The sequence below is a fragment of the Tamandua tetradactyla genome, chromosome 9, assembly GCF_023851605.1.
Source record: "Tamandua tetradactyla isolate mTamTet1 chromosome 9, mTamTet1.pri, whole genome shotgun sequence".
Lineage (NCBI taxonomy): Eukaryota > Metazoa > Chordata > Mammalia > Pilosa > Myrmecophagidae > Tamandua > Tamandua tetradactyla.
In genome coordinates, this window is record NC_135335.1 from 83,925,561 (window position 1) to 83,946,609 (window position 21,049).

The window sequence follows — 21,049 nt, forward strand, 5'->3', positions numbered from 1 at the left end:
ATCTTTTTCCTAATCCTGTCTTGCAGGAGCAGACCTATTGTTTAGGGTGAAAACTTTTGATTAGGTTGTTTCCATGGAGATTTGTCTCTACCCATTCAACGTGGGTTGCCTGCAGGAGTCCTTTAAGAGAGAACCATTTTGGAAAAATCCTCAGAGCTCACACTGCCAGAGACCTTTAGAGATGTAGAAAGAAAACTTTCCCAGTGAAGCTTTTTGAAACCAGAAGCCAAAGCACCAGCCTACACCAGCCACGTGTCTTCCCAGATCAGCCTTTCTTGAGTCAAGGTATCTTTTTCTGGATGCCTTAGTTTGGGCATTTTTATGGCGTTGGAACTGTAAATGTATAATATAATAAATATCCTTTATAAAGGCCAATCCATTTCTGATATATTCAGAAATATAGTCCATAGTTTAACTTAGGGTTCCCTTTTTGTGCTGTTTTAGTTTGCTAGCTGCCAGAATGCAATATACCAGAAACAGACTGGTTTTCAAAAAGGGGAATTTAATAAGTTGCTAGTTCACACTTCTAAGGCCAAGAAAATGTCTCAATTAAAAGAAGTCTATAGAAAGGTCCAATCAAAGGCATCTATCCAGGGAAAGATACCTTGGTTCAAGAAGGCCGATGAAGTTCAAGGTCTCTCTCTCAAGTGAGAAGATACATGGCAAACACAGTCAGGGCTTCTCTATCAGCTGGAAGGGCACATGGCAAACACGTGACATCTGCTAGCTTTCTCTCCTGGCTTCCAGTTTCCTGAAGCTCCCCAGGAGGTGCTTTCCTTCTTCATCGCCTAAGGCCGCTGGCTTGTGGACTCTCTGCTTCATGGTGCTGCAGCATGCTCTGCTCTCTCCGAATCTCATTCTCCAAAATGTTTCCTCTTTTATAGGACTCCAGAAACTTACGAAGACCCACCCAAATGGGTGGAGACATGTCATCACCTAATCCAGCTTAACAACCACTCTTGATTTAATCACACCTCCAGGGAGATGATCTGATTACAGTTTCAAACATACAGTATCGAATAGGGATAATTCTGCCTTTATGAAATGGGATTTTGATTAAAACATGGCTTTACTAGGGTCCTTATATCCTTTCAAACTAGCACATGTGCAGTGTAGTTTCATGGATTTTTTTTTCTGTGACCATACATACAATCTGAAATTTCCCCTTTTAATCACATTCAGATATATATTTCAGTGGTGTAATTATATTCGCAATGTGGTGCTACCATCACCATCATCCATTACCAACTCATTTCCATTGTTTCAAATAGGAAACCTGTATACTTTAAGCTTTAACTTCCCCTTCCCTAATCCCACCCTATCCCCTGGTAATTTAACATTCTAGATTCTGATTATGAGTTTGCTTATTCTAGTTATATCAAATCAGTGACATCACACAGTATTTTCTTTTTTTGTGTCTGGCTTATTTCACTTAATGTCTTCAAGATTCATCCATGTTGTCACATGTATTAGGATTTCATTTCTTTTTATGGCTGAGTAATATTACATAGAAAGTATATACTACATTTTATTTATCCATTCATAGGTTGATGGACACTTGGATTGTTCCATCTTTTGAAAATTGTGAATAATGCTGCTATGAATCTCATTGTGAAAATAAATGTTCGAATTCCTGCTTTCAATTCTTTGGGGATATACATCTTGTAGTGGGAGTGCCAAGTCATATGGTAGTTCTATATTTAGCTTTCTGAAGTACCACCAAACCATCTTCCACAGTGGGCTGGACCATGTAACATTGCTGCCAGCAATGAATGAGTGTTCCTATTTTCTCTGCATCCTCTCCAACACTTGTTATTTTCCATTTTTTAATAGCAGCCATTCTAATGGGTATGAAATGGTATCTCATTATGGTTTTGACTTGCAGTTTTCTTGTGGCTAATGATGTTGAGCATCATTTCATGTGTTTTCTGGCATTTGTATATCTTCTTTGGAGAAATATCTATTCAAGTCTTCTGCGCATTTTTTAATTGGGTTGTTTGTCTTTTTGTTAGGTTGAAGGATTTCTTTATATATTCTGGATATTAAACCTTTATCAAATATATGATTACCAAATATTTTCTCAAATTGATAGGTTGTCATTTTACTTTTATGATAAAATCCTTTGAGGAACAAGGGTTTTTAATTTTGATGAGATCTCATTAATCTATTTTTCTTGTGTTGCTTGTGCTTTTGGTATCATGTCTTAGAAACCATTGCCTAGCACAAATTTTGAGGCTGTTTCCCTGCATTTCCTTCTAGGAGAGTGACTCTTCTGTTCAAGTCTTTGATACATTTTGAGTTGATTTTTGCATAAGGTATGAGGTAGGACTCAACTTAATTCTTTAGCAAATAGAGATCCAGTTTTCTCAGCACCATTTGTTGCAGAGACCATTCTTTCTCAGTTGATTGGATGTGCCAGTTTGAAACTGTTGTGTGCCCCAGAAAAGCCATGTTCTTTAACCATGATTCAACATTGTTTAGGGTGGGACCTTTTAATTAGGCTGTTTCTATGGAGATGTGACCCACCCAATTCTGGGTGGGACATTTTGGTTAAGTGATTTCCATGGATATGTGTCTCTACCCATTCAAGGTAGGTTGCTTACTGGAGTCCTTTAAGAGGGTACCATTTTAGAAAAAGCTTCAGGGCCAATATAGACAGAAATGTTTGGAGATGCAGAAAGAAAGCCGTTTGAAACCAAAAGTCAAAGGACCAGCAGACACTAGCCACATTCTTTCCCAGATCAGCCTTTCCTGAATCAAATAATCTCTCCCTGGACGCCTTAGTTTGGACATTTTAATGGCCTAAGAACTGTAAACTTGTAACTTAATAAATTCCCTTTTTTAAAGCCAACTCATTTTGGTATATTGCATTTCCAGCAGCATGAACAAATTAAAGCAATGGTCTTTGTCCATTTGTCAAAAATCAGTTGGGCTCTTTTCCTTCCTGCCTGCCTGAGGACCACCCACACCATGAATGATACAGTAACTATCCAGACCAGGAAGTTTATGACCAACTGACTACTTCAGCAGGAACAAATGGTTATTAATGTCCTTCACCCTGGAAAGGCAACAGTACTTAAGACAGAACTTCAGGAAAAAGTAGGCAAAATGTACAAGGCTACACCAGATGTCATCTTTGTATTTGGATTCAAAATTCATTTCAGTGGTGGAAAAATGTCTGACTTCAGCATGATTTATGATTCCTTGGATTATGCAAACAAAGATGAACAAAAACACAGACTTGCAAGACATGGCCTTATGAGAAGAAAGTGACCTCAAGAAAGCAGTAAAAGGAATGCAAGAACAGAATGAAGAAAGTCAGGACCACTGCAAAGGCCAGTGTTGGTGCTGGCAAAAAGTAAGCTGGAGATTGGATAACAGATGTAAATATTCTTCAGTGACTTGATCCATAATTGTGCAGATTTTTCACCAGAGGATTAATAAAGCTATAAAAAAAGTGAAAACAATCAGTTGGGCATAATTGTGAGGGTTGATTTCTAAGCTCTCAATTCAATTCCATTGGTCTATATATCTGTCCTTGTGCCAGTACCACACTGTTTTGATTACTGTAGCTTTGAAATAAGTTTTAAGATCAGGAAGTGCAAGTACTCCAGCTTCATTTTTCTTTTAAAAAAAAATGCTTATGCTATTCAGGGCCCTTTACCCTTCCATATAAACTTAATGATTGGCTTGTCCATTTCTGCAAAGAATGTTGTCAGAATTTTTATTGGAATTATATTGAATCTATAAATTGTTTTGGGTAGGACTGACATCTTAATAATATTTAGTCTTCCTATGATGAACCCAGAATATCATTCCATTTATTAAGGTCTTCTTTGATTAATTTTAGCAGAGTTTCATAATTTTCTGTGTACAGTCCTTTATGGCCTTTGTTAGATATATTCCTAGATATTTTATTATTTTAGTTGCTATTGTATATGGAATTTTTTTATTGATTTCTTCTTCTGATTGTTCATTGTTTGTGTATAGAAAGAGTACTGATTTGGGGTGTTGATCTTTTACCACACCACTTTTGCTGAATTCATTTATTATTATCACTGTACTTGTTATCATTTAATCTTTCTAAATTGTATGTCTAAAACCATAAAATTTATCATTATTTTTTATACATTTGCATTTTGGAACATATAGTAAGTAAGAAGTGGAGTTACATACTAAACAATACACTACAATAATACTGGCATTTATAATTACCCAAATGGTTACCTTTACTACAGGTCTTTATTCTTTATGCCACTTAGAACCACTGTCTACTGTCCTTTCCTTTCAGTATGAAGAACTCCTTTTAGCATTGCTTGTAGGGCAGATCCACTATTGATAAACTCTCTCAGCTTTTATTTATCTGGGAGTGTCTTAATTTCTCCCTTATTTTTGAAAGAAAGCCTCACCAGATATAAAATTCCTGATTGGCCATTGTTTTCTTTCAGCACTTTAAGTATTTCAATCCACTGACTTCTTGCCCCATGGTTTCTGAGGAGAAATTGATACTTGGTCTGATTGGAACTCAAGTGTGATCAATATTTCATGGGGTGTATTTTCCTTCATGTTTAACCTTTTTGGTGTTCTCTTGGCTTCTTGAATGTGCATATTGACATTTTTTGCTAAATTTGGGAAGCACTCTGTCATTTATTTGAATATTTCCTTTATCCTTCTCTCTTTCTGGGACTTCCATAGTGTATATATTGGTAAGCTTAATGGCATTCCAGAGGCATCTTAGACTACTTTTGCTTTTTATAATTCTTTTTAGTTTCTGCTTCTCAGCCTGACCCATTTCCAGTGTCTTGTCTTCAAATTCACTGATCCTTTCTTCTACCAGATTAAATCTGCTCTTAATCCCTCCTGGGAATTTTCCGTTTTAGTTACTGTGGTCTTCATATCCAGCAGTTCTGGTTGGTTCTTTTGAAATTTCTGTATCTTTACTAAGCTTCTCATATTGCTCATTCATTTCTTTCTCTGATATCCTTTAGCTCTTTCTCTGTATTTTCCGTCATGTCCTTGAGTATTTTTAAGATCATTTTTTAAAGGTTTTTCTTTTTTATGTGCACATTCTGGTCTGCTTCATTAATGTTTTCCAGATTTTTATCCTCTCCCTTTGGATAGGCTATCATTTCTTGTTTTGTTTTATTTTTTCTGTCTTGTGCTGTTTTGTTGAACAAATGTTAACTCTGGGATTTATTTCCTGAGATGTCTGTTTTTTTATTTTATAATCAACTGGTGATATGACAGAGACTTTTTTGAGCATCAGCCCTCCTATTAGGAAGGTTTACCCAAGGCGAATGCAGTGTGCAGTGTTTCCCCTGTCTTACTAGGCCTCTGTCTTGTCCTGGGAGTTTGCCTGCTAGTTGTTTTGGAGTTCTCCTGTTTCCAGAAGCTTGGTTGTCCCATCTGTTTCCCTGGAGGCAGACTCCTTGGTGTTTGAAGCCAGGAAGTCTTTGCCCCATACTGTCCATTTCTTTAGTTTCTTATACTCCTTTCTTTGTCTCAAACTACTGTTGCTTGGAGTAAAAGTTCTGAGAGGAGGAACATGCCAGAGAGAACTTTCCAAAATCAGTCTTTCCCAGCCAAAACAAGGCCAGGGACCCATGAAGGAGGTGCAAACCAGCTCCAAAGTGCCCTGGGAAGGGGATCAGGAAGAACAAGAAAAGCTTCCTCCAAGCCGAGCTTTCTTGGCCGGCCCAGCAAATATAGCCCTTCAACTAACTGTCTCCTGCAGCCCTGAGGAAGTGGAGTATTTTTAAGTCTCCTCTCCCATACATAGCCTTTGTCCGGGGAGGGGTGAAACAACGGCCACCCTCAGAGCCAGAACCCCAGTGATCCAACATCACTAATCAAAAGCCATGATTAGTGATAGGCTGTGCCTTTCTGTCACCAGTGGGCTAACCAGCAGCTGGGCCTCACAGTAGCCTGCTGTGAGACTGGGGGATGATTGCTGGTAGCAGCCATGCAAAAAGAACAATTTACTGTTCTTTACCATAATTTATCAACTTCTTCCTCCTGCTCTTCCTTGAATGCTGTACAGTGTTCCTCTGTCCTCTGGAGTTTCAAAATTGTTGTTTCAGACAATTCCTGACCGTTTAATAGTTATTCTGGTGGAAGGACTGAGTCCTAGAACTCTCTACTCTTCCCTCTTCCCACATTCCCCCTCCCCTGATTTTTTATAGTGGGCTGGCTTCCTTGTGTCTTCACATGCTATGGCTGCTGTAGCAAAGGATCAGAAACTTGGAGGCTTAAAACAACAGAAATTTATTGCCTCACAGTTCTGGAGGCTAGAAGTCTAAAATCAAGGTGTCATATAGGTCCATGCTTCCTCTGAAATCTGGAGGGCAGAATTTGTCCTTGCCTCTTCCTAGCTTTTGGTGTTTTCCAGGAATTATTGGTTTTTCTTGGCTTATGGAAGGATTAGTCCAATCTCTGCCTCTTCTGCCTGCTCCCCCATGTGCCTCTGTTCCTGTATCTCTTTTCCTCTTCCTACAAGGATACCAGTTATTTTGCATTATTGACCAGCCTTATTCCAGTATGACTTCATCTTAATTTAATTACTTCTATCTGCCATAACCCTATTTCCAAATAAGGTCATATTTGGAGATACTGGGAGTTAGGACTTCAACATATCTCTTTGGCAGACACAATTCATCCATAACACATGGTCTGGAAGAGAAATCTTAATGGAAGATGGTAAAGCCTCAGTTTTTGCAGGGTGCTACAGGTGACAATTTAGCCAGATGTTCTGCTGTTGCATAACAAAGATGACTATACTTTCAATCTGCAAAATGTTTACACTTCCAATAAATCGTAACTAGTACTTTTGTTTCTTTGATATGCCAAAAGCCATTTTTGAGTATCAAATCCTATATTAAACAAGATATACTTTTATTTGTATCTGATATAAAATAAGCCCGAAGAGAAACAAAAGATTTTTTATTTCTATCTCTTATAAAATAAAATAAATCTGAAGAGAAACAATTGACATAGCAGCTCATCAATTATCAAGAATCCAGGAAAGTTCTATTTTGACACTTTGCCAACATCAACAAATTCTTCCACCTCTTGGTTCAAAATGGATCCTTAAGTTCTGGCTATCACTCCCATATTCCAGCCAGTCAGAAGAAGGAAGTTGAAATAAGGACAGAATTGAGTTACACAATCCCATCAGCAAGGGGGGCTTAGAAATGAAATCTTTTTCTGGGATGCCACGTAATAACCAAAATTTAGGGATTATATTCCTAAAGAAATGGAGAATGAATATTGTAAAACACTAGAACATAAACCTGCATGCTTTAACACAATGTTTACCCCGCAACGCTTCATTACTTATTCCCATGAAGGTCATAGCAATTGTTGCCTATTGTTCCAACCCAACTGAGCCCCAAGACCAAAGAACTTGCCTGGCATGGAGTTATCCTTGAGTTTAATTAGGGACTTATTAACAGGAGAAGGTTCTTCCTGATGGCAGCCAGTTGGGAAATAGTAGTCTGTATTCTGTTCAAAAAAGAGAGAGAGGAGTGCCACAGGAGTGGTTTATAAAGGTTTAGGTCCACAGAGTATGACGATGGAGTTTCAGCAGAGTCTCATGAGATTTGATTAGAGGGGGGGAGTTTTAATGACATTTCCTCCCCCTGAAGGTCTGTTGACCTTTAATATCTGCCATGGTCATGTAGGCAGCTGTGTGCAAAGACTTGCTCTCATGCTGGAGGGAGGTGTGGGGCCTGGTCCCTGGGTCTCTACAATCCATGCCCACACAGCAGACTACACTGACTGTTGCATCTTATTCCACAACAGTATAAGAGACAACAGAACACTCAGAGTCCCTCACACAGAGATGACAACCCTACAAAATGATGAAAACCTGTGATTTCAGTCTTAACTGAGATTCTTTTCCAGATTTCCCAATGTGCTGAATTCTTCCAGGCCAGTAGGGTAGTCCACAGTCCAATTCAACAGGGGTCACAGGTTAAGGCCTCCCACTGGCATCTGACAATGACAGTTCAGTGTACACTCAGCACTGAGATTTATTATGCATGTAGGTTGCTACAGAAACCTATTGTAGAAATGTGTTTTCTATGATGCTAAGGACAAAAAGATAGGTGTTTATGCGGAATAGAGTACAAGCTAAATTTCCATTAGTAAACAAAAGTGTTCCTGGAGAATGGGTGCTATGAGAGGGTTTTAGATACAACATTCTTTTTCCCCTGCAATTGCAGGGAGCCTTCAGGACTCAAATTGGCAGTTAGCTTGGACATAATAAGTGTCCACAAAGTCATACATATTGTGTATAGAGGTAGGGGGGTCCCGGTTGCTTATATATACAACTTTTGGTATTTTGTGTATAAACTGTCATCTAATACTTAAATTTTGGGGAGCAATCCTGATGCTCCATGGGTTTAGGATTCCCAACCAGCATGACTACGTCAGCCAGGATCATGGCCAATTGACCTTATTTTCCACAATTTCTAATGTTTGTGGCATAGGTAAGTGCAAGTTATTTTCATTACCTTGTTGTGGCTGTAGCATTGCTGGTCCTTTTACCTCAATTTGCAGCATCTACATGGGCTCCACTGTCATCAGTTCAACAGGAGTGGGAGCAGCTGCTCAAAGCCATGAATTGGGACTAGTGAGGGCCAGATACAACTGGCATGCCCATTGCTGCAGAAATTGCTTGGCATCCTTTAACTGCTCTTTTAAAAACTCATTCATCCTTTCAATTAACCCTGCTGCTGTGGGGTTGTAAGGCAAATGAAATGACCATATGATTTCATGTTCAATAGCCCAGACTTGAGTTAATTGTCCAGTAAAGGGGGTCTCCATATCACTGCTCATGTATGGAGACCCAGAAGAATGCATTTAACTTTTCTAAGCTATATATTATAGCTCTTTGGTTAGCTTTCCCTATGGAGAAGGCCAGCAACAATCCTGTGACCATATCTACAGCTGTAAAGGCATATTTTATACCTGTTGATAAGGGAAGGGGACCATTATAATCTAACTGCCATCTGGTGACTGGACTCTGCTCACAGTCAATGTGGCTGAGTTGATGAGGAAGCATCCTTGGGTGTCACAGTGAAGGAGGGGCAGGCATCCATAAAATCTTTTAGCTATTGTCTGGTGATGGTCAGCTGAAATTGCTGTGCCAGTCTCCACAGAGTTTGGTACCCTCAGTGTCCTGTTTTTCTATGCAACCATTCACTAGCCTTATGTGATGTTGGCTCAAGGCTACAAATTCTTGCTGAAGTATCTGCTTCAATATCGCCAGGTAAAGAAAAAGTATTATGGGCAAAAACATGGTTGCCTTTCACATGTGACAGGCAGTCCAGATATCTTCCCACATTTCTTTTCCCCATAAGGGGTGGCTGACAACACTCCATTGCTCTTGCTTCTACATGGCCATCCACATAAATAAAAAGGTAATGGGAACTCACTTTGCCTGTTGTCTTTGCTACAGACCCCACCCAAAGCTAATATCAGTACTGTTCAATGGACTGTGAGTGGGGATTATAATGCCCCATCTTTCCAATTCCTTAATGGTGGCAGTAATTTCTTGATGGCCCCCTGGTAAGATATTGACACACTGCTACCGTGCATCTAGAGGTGAGTATCTTTACCAATGGCCACTTAACGGTGAGTACCTTTACCAATGGCCACTTTAGCATGTCCTTTTTGAACAGTTTTGACCACCCAGCACCAGAGATGGAATTCACCTTCAGTACTTTGACTAAGGTGCATTCCACACCAGTGTTCAGAGTGCCAAAACCCTATGCTAAAATTAGTAGTACTAACAGTCCACTGTGGACAGTGATACGGGAATCCCCTTTACCTGTGCACCAAAGATTTTTAACTCATTATGTGGCCTCTGATATTCAGCATCCCTGTATATAGCTTTAATTTGGAAATCTTGGCCAGTCTACTACATGAGAGGAAAAGAAGCTTGCCAGACCTCCTCTGCAGGAGGAGCAGAGGGCCCTGCAGGCTATAAGGGCTGGGTTTTTTGGCCTGAGTTTCTCTCCCATTCATTGATCTGGTGTCAGGTTTATCTTTGATCTGGTGTCAGGTATATCTTTGTTCTTTGGGTAATTTACTCCAGAGCCTGACAAGTACTACACTTGGCTGCCCATATCTTCAATTTTAGGGCCAGTGATGATTTGGTCAGCCCACATCTGCCTGCAGGATACACACAACTTGGTCCATCATGTCCCCTTAAGACATGACATGTAGCTCTTACTCCACCCTCTCTCTGTCTTAGACATTCTGACTCTCCTAAATCAGTGGACTTTGCCCTACTATGGGGCTAACGATGGGTACAAGAGTCCCATGTCACTGACTGTGGGCACTATGCAGCAAGAATCTATGCTGGTTTGAAACTGTTATATACCCCCCCCCCAAAAAAAAGCCATGCTATTTTAATCCAATCACATGGGACAGACCTATTGTAGGGTGGATCCTTTGATTAGGTTGTTTCCATGGAGATGTGACCCCACCTATTCAGGCTGGGTTAAAATCAGCTTACTGGAGTCCTTTAAGAGTGAGACACTGATGTTTGAAGATGCTTGGCAGAAGCTCAGAGAGGAGGTCACTCGAACCAGGAGCTAAAAGCAATGAAACCTAGGAACAAAGGGCCAGCAGACATCACCATGTGCTTTTCCATGTGACAGAGAAACTCCGGATGCAATTGGCCTCTTAAGTGAAGGTATTCTCTTATTGATGTCTTAATTTGGACATTTTCATGGCCTTACAATTGTAATTTGCAACTTAATAAATCCCCTTTTTAAAAGCCAGTCCATTTCTGGTATATTGCATTCCAGCGGCTTTAACAAACTGAAACAGCATCCTTTATGCTTATTGTGAAGGTTTTGTTATCTGGCCAACAAAATTAACAGCACAAATGGCATGCTTTATTCCTAGTTTCCTTAGCATATCTTATAATCCATCTAGTGTATTCCAGTGAAGAGCAGCATGTGATACATCTCCCATACTGGGCGAAACCTCTGTACATTGAGCTATAAGCCAGTTTAGCAATAATTAGATCCTGGTCTGGAAACCAGAGTATTATATACATTGGCAGAGGGAGGGGCGTGTAGTGATTGATACTAATTTGCTTTTTTTCTTCCTAAACGTAATACTCCCTCTATACCACAGAGTCCCAAAAATGTAGTAGCCAATTTGGCAGGCTTCCTCAGGCTTTTGTCTGTATTGATTTTCAGTTTCATGTAAATCAGTGGCAGTATAGCCCCACACAGTAACTAAGATCTTCTGATCAGTAGAGGGTGCTGGCACAGCAGCGGTGGCAGCAGCACCCCCAGTGTCACCCCTACACACTGCTGAGGGTGAGGGTGAGGGTTCTGACTTAACTTTTTGTTGGACCAGAAGATGAACAAGCTTCCTTTCCTCACTTTCAATATCCCAGTCAGACTGGGGCTCATCATCATCTGAAAAGAAATTAACAGGAATCCCACATTTTAGGGTCCCTGGGAGGGGAAGTCAGGATATGTCTCACTTGCTTCTCGAGCAATCTACACCCTCTTACTCTAGCATACCAGCAAGCCAATTTCTAAACTCTCATCTACATAGCATAGCCTCCTAGTCCTTACATCTTTCAAATCTGCTTGGACTATATGCAAGTTCTTTCTAACTTAAGTTCTTCTTTTAGGTGATAAGCCACAGATTTAGCAGCCATGGCCTCTTCTGTAGTCAAATACACAGCTCCTAACAATACCCATGTGACAGCCACGGTGGTCTGACAAATCTCCTTTATCTTAAGAAATCCTAACTGTCCTGTGGCCTGCTGCAGGATACTAACAATCCAGCTGGGGAGCTCTGGGCATCCCCATACTTCCTCAGGGTTCCTACTTACCTTGAAGGATAGCCACTCCTCCCCACATAGATGTTGCAGGCCATCCTGGGAATTCCCCTGAGGAGTCTCCCTTCCCAGTAGTCATACCTTCTACTATCAGTGGCTCTTTGGTCTCCTCCTTGGCTCACCAAATGCTCCAAACCAACTTAGCACCAAGACCAAAGAACATGCCTGGCACAGAGGTACCCATGAGTTTAATTAGGGTCTTACAAACAGGAGATTTTTCCTGATGACAGCCAGTCAGGAAATGGAAGTCAGTATTCCACACAAAAAAGAGAGAGAGAGGAGTGCCACAGAAGTGGTCTATAAAGGGTTAGGGAAACCGGAGGGGCCAAGATGGCGGCTTAGCAATTTGCACGTTTTAGTTCATCCTCCAGAACAACTACTAAATAACCAGAAACAGTACAGAACAGCTCCCGGAGCCACGTCAGTGACCGGACACACAGTGTACCCCATTCTGGACCAGCTGGACCGTCTGTGAGCCTCCCCAGAACCGTGAGTTCCCCAAGCCACGGCGGCTGGCGGCTGGTGCCGGGCACCCCTCCCCCACAGGCGGCTTCCCAGAGGGGAAAGGAAAGAGACTCTAAACCTGGTCAAGGCAGAGGTGACTCATTGGGCTAATGGAAAAAGAGGAAAGGGGAGGAAATGGAGGTTTTTGTGGCTGTGTTTCTACAGAGACTTGGCTGCCTCTGGATTCAGTGGGGGGACTTCTCGGGCTGCAACTGCCCCAGGCATAGGCAGAAACAGGCTACTTTCAGGGCTGTCTCCCTCCTGAGCCTTCCCCAGGGGAGGGGTGAAGCCCAACTCAGGTGGAATCCCTCCCTCAAGGAGTTCAGAACCCAGGACTTGGCAATTTGAAGCCATTAAAACCAGCCTACAACCCTGCCTCTGTCTCTACCACACCCCCAGCAGGGAGAGTCCGCCAAAGTTAAAGTGCTGCAACATCTTTTGCTGATGGGACCCGCAGCCAGACAAGCACCACATACTGGGCAGGATAAGAAAAAGAGAGCCCAGAGACTTCACAGGAAAGTCTTTCAACCTGCTGGGTCTCACCCTCAGGGAAAACTGATGCAGGTGACTCCTTGCCCCTGATAGGAGACCAGTTTAGTCCAGGAAAACCCAGCTGGAGTCTATAATGTAGACCCTCCTAAGGGTGGGGAGGGAAAAGGCACCATACAAGCAGGGCAAAAAACAAGACAACAAGGACTAAAAAAGTATCCTCTGTTAAACGAAACCTAAGCTAGAGGTCCAGAAAAAGCTGAACTGAAGGTCAAAGAACAGATAGACAATAAACTCATCTAGCAAGAAAACCCTAGGTGAGAGAAGTGAATGCAATCTCCAGAATAAACTAATTAAGGTAATTAAATGTCTAGATGCCAGCAAAAAAATAATAAATCACACCAGGAAAATTGAAGATATGGCCCAGTCAAAGGAACAAACCAATAATTTAAATGAGATACAAGAGTTGAAACAATTAATTCAGAATATACGAACAGACATGGAAAACCTCATCAAAAACCAAATCAATGAATTGAGGGAGGATATGAAGAAGGCAAGGAATGAACAAAAAGAAGAAATGGAAAATCTGAAAAAAAAAATCACAGAACTTATGGGAATGAAAGGTATAAAGGGTTAGGTACTCAGAGTGTGACAATGGAGTTTCAGCAGGGTCTCATGAAATTTGATTAGGGGAGGGGAGTTTTAAGGGGTCTGTTGATCTTTAATGTCTGTCCTGGTCATGTAGGTAGCTGTGCAGTGACTTGTTCTCATATTGGAGGAGAGGGTGGGGCCCGGGCCCAGGGTGCTCACAACTAGTAATTGCAGGGATAGGGTTGGACATAAGGAATTGGCTCACACAACCATGGGAGCTGTTAAATTCAAACTCCAAAGGGCAAGCGAGACTGCAAGCTAGAAACTGACAAGGTGAGGCCAAAATCCTTAATCTGAATTCCCCAGGTGTGCTGGTTTGAAAGGATGTATGTACCCTAGAAAAACCGTGTTTTAATCTAAATCCCATTTCATAAAGGCAGAATAATCCCTATTCAACACTGTATGTTTGAAACTGTAATCAGATCATCTCCCTGGAGATGTGATTAAATCAAGAGTGGTTGTTAAACTGAATTAGGTGATGACATGTCTCCACCCATTTGGGTGGATCTTGATAAGTTTCCGGAATCCTATAAAAGAGGAACACATTGTGGAGAAAGGAGATTCAGAGAGAGCAGAGAATGCTGAAGTACCATGAAGCAGAGAGTCCATCAGCCAGCACTTTGGAGATGAAGAAGGAAAATGCCTTCCAGGAAGCTTCATGAAACAGAAAGCCAGGAGAGAAAGCTAGCAGATGACACCATGTTCGCCATGTGCCCTTCCAGCCAAGAGAGAAACCGTGACTGTGTTCACCATGTGCCTTCTCACTTGAGAGAGAAACCCTGAACTTCATTGGCCTTCTTGAACCAAAGTAACTTTCCCTGGATGCCTTCGATTGGACATATCTATAGACTTGTTTTAATTGGGACATTTTTCTCAGTCTTACAACTGTAAATTAGAAACTTATTAAATTCTTCCTTTTAAAAGCCATTCTGTTTCTGGTATATTGCATTCAGCAGCTAGCTAACTAGAACACCAGGGTATGGTGGATGGCTGGAAATACCAGCAAGAACCAATACTGAATTTGAGTCCAAATTCTTTTTCTGATTTCTGAAGCTCTTGGTTTTGGCTTTCAAAAACCTCAAACTCATTGGATGATGAGATTGCCCACATTGCTGAGGGTAGTCTTCTTTGTTAATCATAGATGCAAATCAACTGATCACAGATGCAAATCCCACCTCAAAATACCCTAATATAAACAAGCAGTTATTTGGACATCGTAAATTGTACATGGAATTTACCATCATGACTGTCAAATCTGCAGACTGCACTTGCTGAAAAGTAACTGACCCTAGGATTACTATCTATGGTGGCCCTTCCTCCACAAAGAGGTGACAAAGTAAAACTTTTCACACACTGTGCTTCAACTCACCCTAGCAAATATTCACTGAGCTTTACCATATGTTGAACAAACACAGTAACACAAACTGTGCTCAGGATTATAGGATTTGCCCTAATCCACAGGAGTTTATGTTCTCAGAAGACTGACGCACAGATCCACAATTATTAGAAGGGCTACAGTGTATTCTCTATAGTTCCAAAATGAAGGCTTATGCTATATAAGAAGTTAACATGATGGGTCCTGTGATCTTGATGTTTCATCAGAGGCCCCCAGGGGTACAAAAAAAGCAGTGCCAAGTATTCTCCATCCCTTCTAGAGCAAGACTGAGAACATTCTCAGAACTCTGGACTTGCCTTGGAGCTTACACCAAACTAGTTTTGCCAGCCTGGCCTTTTCACTCACCTTAGGGGTATAAAAGAGGGTGGTTGAAAAGTCTAGGTTGAATATTTCCATGGACATGTCTCTGATACATGAATCTGGAGGTTTAGAGGACATAGGGCCTATGTCACACCCACCTGGGACATCTATCATTGGGGTCTTGTTGGGACTGTGTTGGGAGAAAGCTGCACCTTCAGTGATGGGGCAGATGTTCATTTCCTGGGGGCTCCTTCCTTCCTGCAAAATAGACCCCCTCCAAGAAGAGTGCCTGGGAGAGGGCACATAACCACAACAACAGGGCCCACAACCAAAGTCCAGGAGCTGAGGGAACATTAAAGCAGCCAGCCAGGAAAGAGGCATGGCTGCTTCATGGATCTGCAAGCAAAAGTCCCTATGAGGAATGTGCAAGGATCTCAGGAACTCACACTTCTATCATTCCCAGTGGTCACTAAAGCCAATTGTTCATTCCAGGAAGATCTTTCTTGTCCCTCTGCATCTCCTTTTTGCCAACAGGCACAGCTCTGGAGAAGAGGGAAGGAGCTGAGCAACAATAAAAACGAGAAGTCAGGCATAGCCCTCTCCCACTCAAAGTTTCCAGGTAAAACAAGGTAGGGCAAGGGAGACACATCAGATGGGTAACTGTTTAGGATCTTGATCATTTTGCTGACAGTAAAAGAGTTATATGATTTTAGACTGGACCTGACTTTTCATTATTTAAAAGTAAACAGAAAAATTATGGGAACTGCCTGATACTTCATCAAAGGGGCAGGGAAGCATGAGTCAGCAGAGTAGGCTTGTAGGGATAGTCAGAGAAATAATAGAAGTGCTTTCTTCTTATCCCTAACAAATCCAGCCCATTTAATGAAACAGTTGAACTAAAATTTACTGAGCACTTTCTAACTGCCTGGCATTTTTCAAAGCCCTTTATAAGTATTAATTCCTCTAATCCTAACAAAAACCTTATCATTCTTTGTTCTGGTTTGCTAGCTGCTGGAATGCAATATATCAGAAACAGAATGGTTTTTAAAAAGGGGAATTTAATCAGTTGCTAGTTTACAGTTCTAAGGCTGAGAAAATGTTCCAATTAAAACAAATCTGTAGAAATGTCCAATCAAAGGCATCCAAGGGAAAGATACCTTGGTTCAAGAAGGCTCATGAAGTTTAGGGTCTCTCTCTCAAGTGAGAAGGCTCATGGCAAACATAGTCAGGGCTTCTCTCTCAGCTGGAAGGGCACATGGAGAACACGGTGTCATCTGCTAGATTTCTCTCCTGGTTTCCAGTTTCATGAAGCTCCCTGGAAGGCATTTTTCTTCTTCATCTCCAAAGGTCACTGGCTCATGGGCTCTCTGCTTCACGGTGCTGCAGCATGCTCTCTCCAAATCTCTCTCATTCTCCAAAATGTTTCCTCTTTTATAGGACTCCAGAAACTAATCAAGACCCACCCAAATATGTGGAGACACACCTCCAGCTAATCCAGTTTAACAACCACTCTTGATTAAATCACATCTCCAGGGAGATGATCTGATTACAGTTTCAAACATTCAATACTGAATAGGAATTAGAAGAAATGGCTGCCTTTACAAAATGGGATTAGGGTACATACATCCTTTCAAACCGGCATACTCTTATTTCACGAATGAGGAGACTGATGCTCAAGGTCATGCGAATTTAATTCCTGGTGAAGAAGTCAGCATCAGAAGGTGGGGATTTTCACCCTAACAACCAAGCTACACTGTCTCTATGCTATGAGCCCATGAGGGTGGAAGAAATGATTCCCTTTGGAGAAGGTGAGCCTGGAAGTACAGCATAGTGGTTTGAAGTTGTTATGTACCCCATGTTCTTTTTATTCATTTCTGTGGGTAGGAACTTTTGATTAGGCTATTCCAATTGAGATGTGACACACCCTAATCAAGGTGGGCCTTAATCCCCATACTGAAGTCCTTTATAAGAGAATAAAACACATCCAGAAGTTAGGAGATGACATTAAGAGATGTTCACAGAGAAAAAGCCCCCAGAGCAGCTGAAGGAAGCCACTGAAGCCAGAAGCTGAAGCAACAAAACCCAGAAGAGAAGGACCAGCAGACACTGGCCATGTGCCTTCCCATGGGACGAAGGTGTCCCAGATGTCCTCAGGTCATCTTCAGAGTCCAGGCATCATCCAGTTGATGCCTTGAGTTGGACATTTTCATGGCTGTAATTTAATAAATTCCCATTTCAAAAACCAATCCATTTCTAGTATAATGCATTTCATCAGCTTTACCAAACCAAAACATACTGGAATAATTTCAACAAGCAGAAATGAGAAAGAAAATCCTTCTATATTGGAAGAACAGATTGAAGCAAAGACATGAAAGAGGGAATGAGCAAGGTTTCTTCCAATAACATCCAGTGAGGGGCATAGATGGAGGGAATCTAGTAGGATAAGTGGGGGGAGATGGGGGTCATGCTATAAAAGATCGTATCACCAGAGTCTAGGAGTCTATAGACACTGCATTTTTGAGCAGAGAGGTAATAGAATCACCCCATTGTGCTTTTTTTTCCCTTCATCCCCACAACGACCCATAAATTTTTCATGTTTGTGCACAAGTATCCCTCATAATCACAATTTAGGATTGCAACCAGTGGCACCCAAATGGGGCTGGCTGGCTTCTGTAAGGCCAGGTAGGAGGTCAGGGCAGTCAGTCATATGAGAGCCAAGGGGGGACTGAACCAGGTGGGAAGTTTTGTACTAAAGAGGTTAACCTTGTCCAAACAGAAGTCTGGCCTTTGACATTGGCTTCTGGGAGGTAATCTCTAAATGCTTAGAATGCCATGCCTGATTGGAGGGTCTTTGTTTGCCTGGGGGCCTTGGACTAACCAGATAGTAACAACTGGTAGGGCGGGGCCCTTGGGTCATGCCTTATCACCGTCATCTCTGGAGGGGCTGGAAACTGAAGCCAGCCAAGCAGACAATCAACTATGCCTCCATGATGGAGCACAAATAAAGACCCTGGACACCAGAGTTCAGGTGCGCTTCCTAGACTGGCAATGCTCCATGAATACTGTTACATATTACCAGGAAAGACACACTGTCCATGACTCCATGGGGAGAGGACAACAGAAAGCTCCATGTTCAGAACTTTTCCTGGACTCTGCCATGTGTGCCCCTTCCTTGGCTGACTTTAATCTGTCTCTTCATTGTAGTAAATCATAACTGTTCATATAAAAGTTTTCAGTGAGCTCTGTCATTTGGGGAACTCCCAAAATTTGCAGTTGGTTCAGAAGCGGGGGTGGTCTTGGGTGGATGTGTTCCTTAATTTTGCAGTTGTTCAACATCACAGGAGTGGAAAGAAAAAGGTTGGGGAAGTTGAGAACAAGATCTGATGTGGAAGTATAACCATAAGAGCAATGGAATTTCAAGGAGGCTTAGGCCTGATCAGATATAAGATTGAAAATGGAGAAGAAACACAGGATTGGGGAGTCCTGAGCTCTGTCCTTATGCTTTTCTAACAGGCTGAATGTGGTTGCTGACCCTCCCTTAAGTAAGGAGGTTCTAAAACATCTAAAATTCCCTTTCAACTGTAGGGCTCTGGGATATGGGTGGGGTCAGTGGCAGTAAAGAGGGAAAGAGAAAGGGCACACAGCATAGCCCAGTCACAATGACAATCAATAAAATAGTGGCAGAACACAAAGTCCAATTTGCCAGCCCTTCCAATTGGAGGCATGTATTTGTTCACAGAAACTCAGCTGTAGCCCATTTGGGATCTCATAGCATCTGAAGTCTTCTTGTGGGGGGTCAGGAGCAATAAATCAGGCAATAAATCAGGCCCTAGCAAGAAGAAGGTATCCGGAGTCACAAGATCCAGGGCGGGAAGTTCCCAAGACTTAAAAATTGAACAATAATCATTAAGAAACTAAAAGAATGGAATGTATTGTGCAAGAGCAAATGGCATTTCTCTGCTTCTGTAGATAAGATTGCTTGCTTACAGCTGCAAACCAAGATGTGGCTCAAAAAGATAAATGTCCTTTTTCCTGCTTCTGTGGATACGCTTGTGGTTTTTACCTTTATAAGCCCCCCTTGAGAACTCCTTGGGGCTGCTCTCTGATTCCTCCTTCTTGAGTTTCTGAGGCAGTCGCTGGTGGCCGGCTAAAAAAGACTCCTAATTGGCTTGCAAATTGCTTTGACTTGTGTGGTCTCTCTTTTGGTGTGCCCCACAACATACTTACCTCACTTCTGAAAAGTCACATTTCTTCACCTGTTTGAGGCCTATTTCAAGATAGATGCTGACCCCTGCCCTTCAGCCTGTCTTCCTATTGATTATCTCTGTGAGCTGAGAAATTCACCTAGCATCTCATAGCCTCAGTTTCCACATCTGTAGTCCTTGCCTATGGATGTCTCCACAGGAGGGAAACAACAGGCACCATGGAAGGTTGGGGTGGGGGTGGGGGGGGTGGGAGAGGGGATGGAATTTTGGAGAGGGAGGGTTAGGTAACTATTTTTATAGTGTCCTTCAAATTGCTGCCAGAGAGAGCCTGACAAAAAACACAACCAACATGATGCAACTCAGCACAAAAGGGTTTTCAAGGCAACCATAGGTGGAACACACACAGGGTGCCTCCTCTCAGGGACTCAGTAGCCTGGATTGCTTTGGCTGCAACTGCAAATCTCTTTCCCAGCCATGTGCTGAGTCAGTGGTTTTGTGTTTACAATCACTGTCCTTTGTACCTCTATGGGCTAATTCACAAAAGCACTGTTATTAAACTTTAAGGCTGTTCTCTAACATTGTTCCTGCCCTCAAACAAAAGGGAATTCATGCTAGATAATTGAATGTTGATCTACAATTCATTTGCCAGCACAAGGACAAATACACAATTAGACTACATTTAACAGAAAGAAAAAGTCAGGGCAATTTGCATGGGAAAAAGAACTAAAGCTTAGGTTCAAGCTCTGGGCTTTGCTACTGTATGTTGAAGAATTTCATTACCACTCTGGGGACTCATTTCTCTCATCTGCAAAGTGAGGGGGTTCTGACCAAAAAGGGGAAGAGAGAAATGAGACAAAATAAAGTTTCAATGGTTATGAGATTTCAAACAGAGTCGAGGGGTTATCCTGGAGGTTATTCTTATGCATTATATAGATATCCTTTTTCAGTTTATGGTGTATTGGAGTGGTCAGAGGGAAGTACCTGAAACTGTAGAGCTGTGTTCCAGTAGCCTTGAGTCTTAAAGAGGACAGTGGATAATCCATCAACCTGCTAACAGGCAACTGCTAAAGACAAGAGGGCTCTTGTACTTTTTTCCCCTCTCATTTGTTGGCTAAGCTGAGGGAAAAGTTCTCATCTGAATTAGGTTCCCGCCAGACCCAATCTCCTACTTGAAGAAAGCCTTTTGGGTTAAGGCAAGCCACTAACATTTGGTCCATTTTGTATTTATTTGTTCAAGATACTTTAAATGAAGCTGTAGATGTTTAAGAAATATGGTGCCCCGTTCAGAAAAACTCAGCCCCCTCAAAATGCCTCTGAAGACGGAGCAGCTGTTGGGTAGCCATTGTAACCCTGGAGAATAATGGATTGACAAAGGAGCTTGATTTTTAAAAAGACTTCTGGAGTCCCTCAAGAAATGACCCTTAGAAACCTCATCTTACTACACAGGATAGGGTATTTAATTCTCCCAGATTCTTAGAGGTTAACATTTGGGATTCAGGTGATGTTATTTAGGTTCTGTGAAGTATCTTTTGAACGATGAGGTTATTCCCCAGAGCTCAGGAACCAGAAAGTAGAATAAATAAACGTGAGAGTCCTAATCCAGTAGTGGCACTGTTCCATCTTCATGCACAT

General features: G+C 41.8%; 1 pseudogene; it reads left to right on the forward strand.

Moving 5' to 3' along the window:
- The first annotated feature begins 2,970 nt into the window (after positions 1-2,970).
- Positions 2,971-3,362, forward strand: LOC143646183 (small ribosomal subunit protein eS24 pseudogene; annotated as a pseudogene).
- Positions 3,363-21,049: the final 17,687 nt, after the last annotated feature.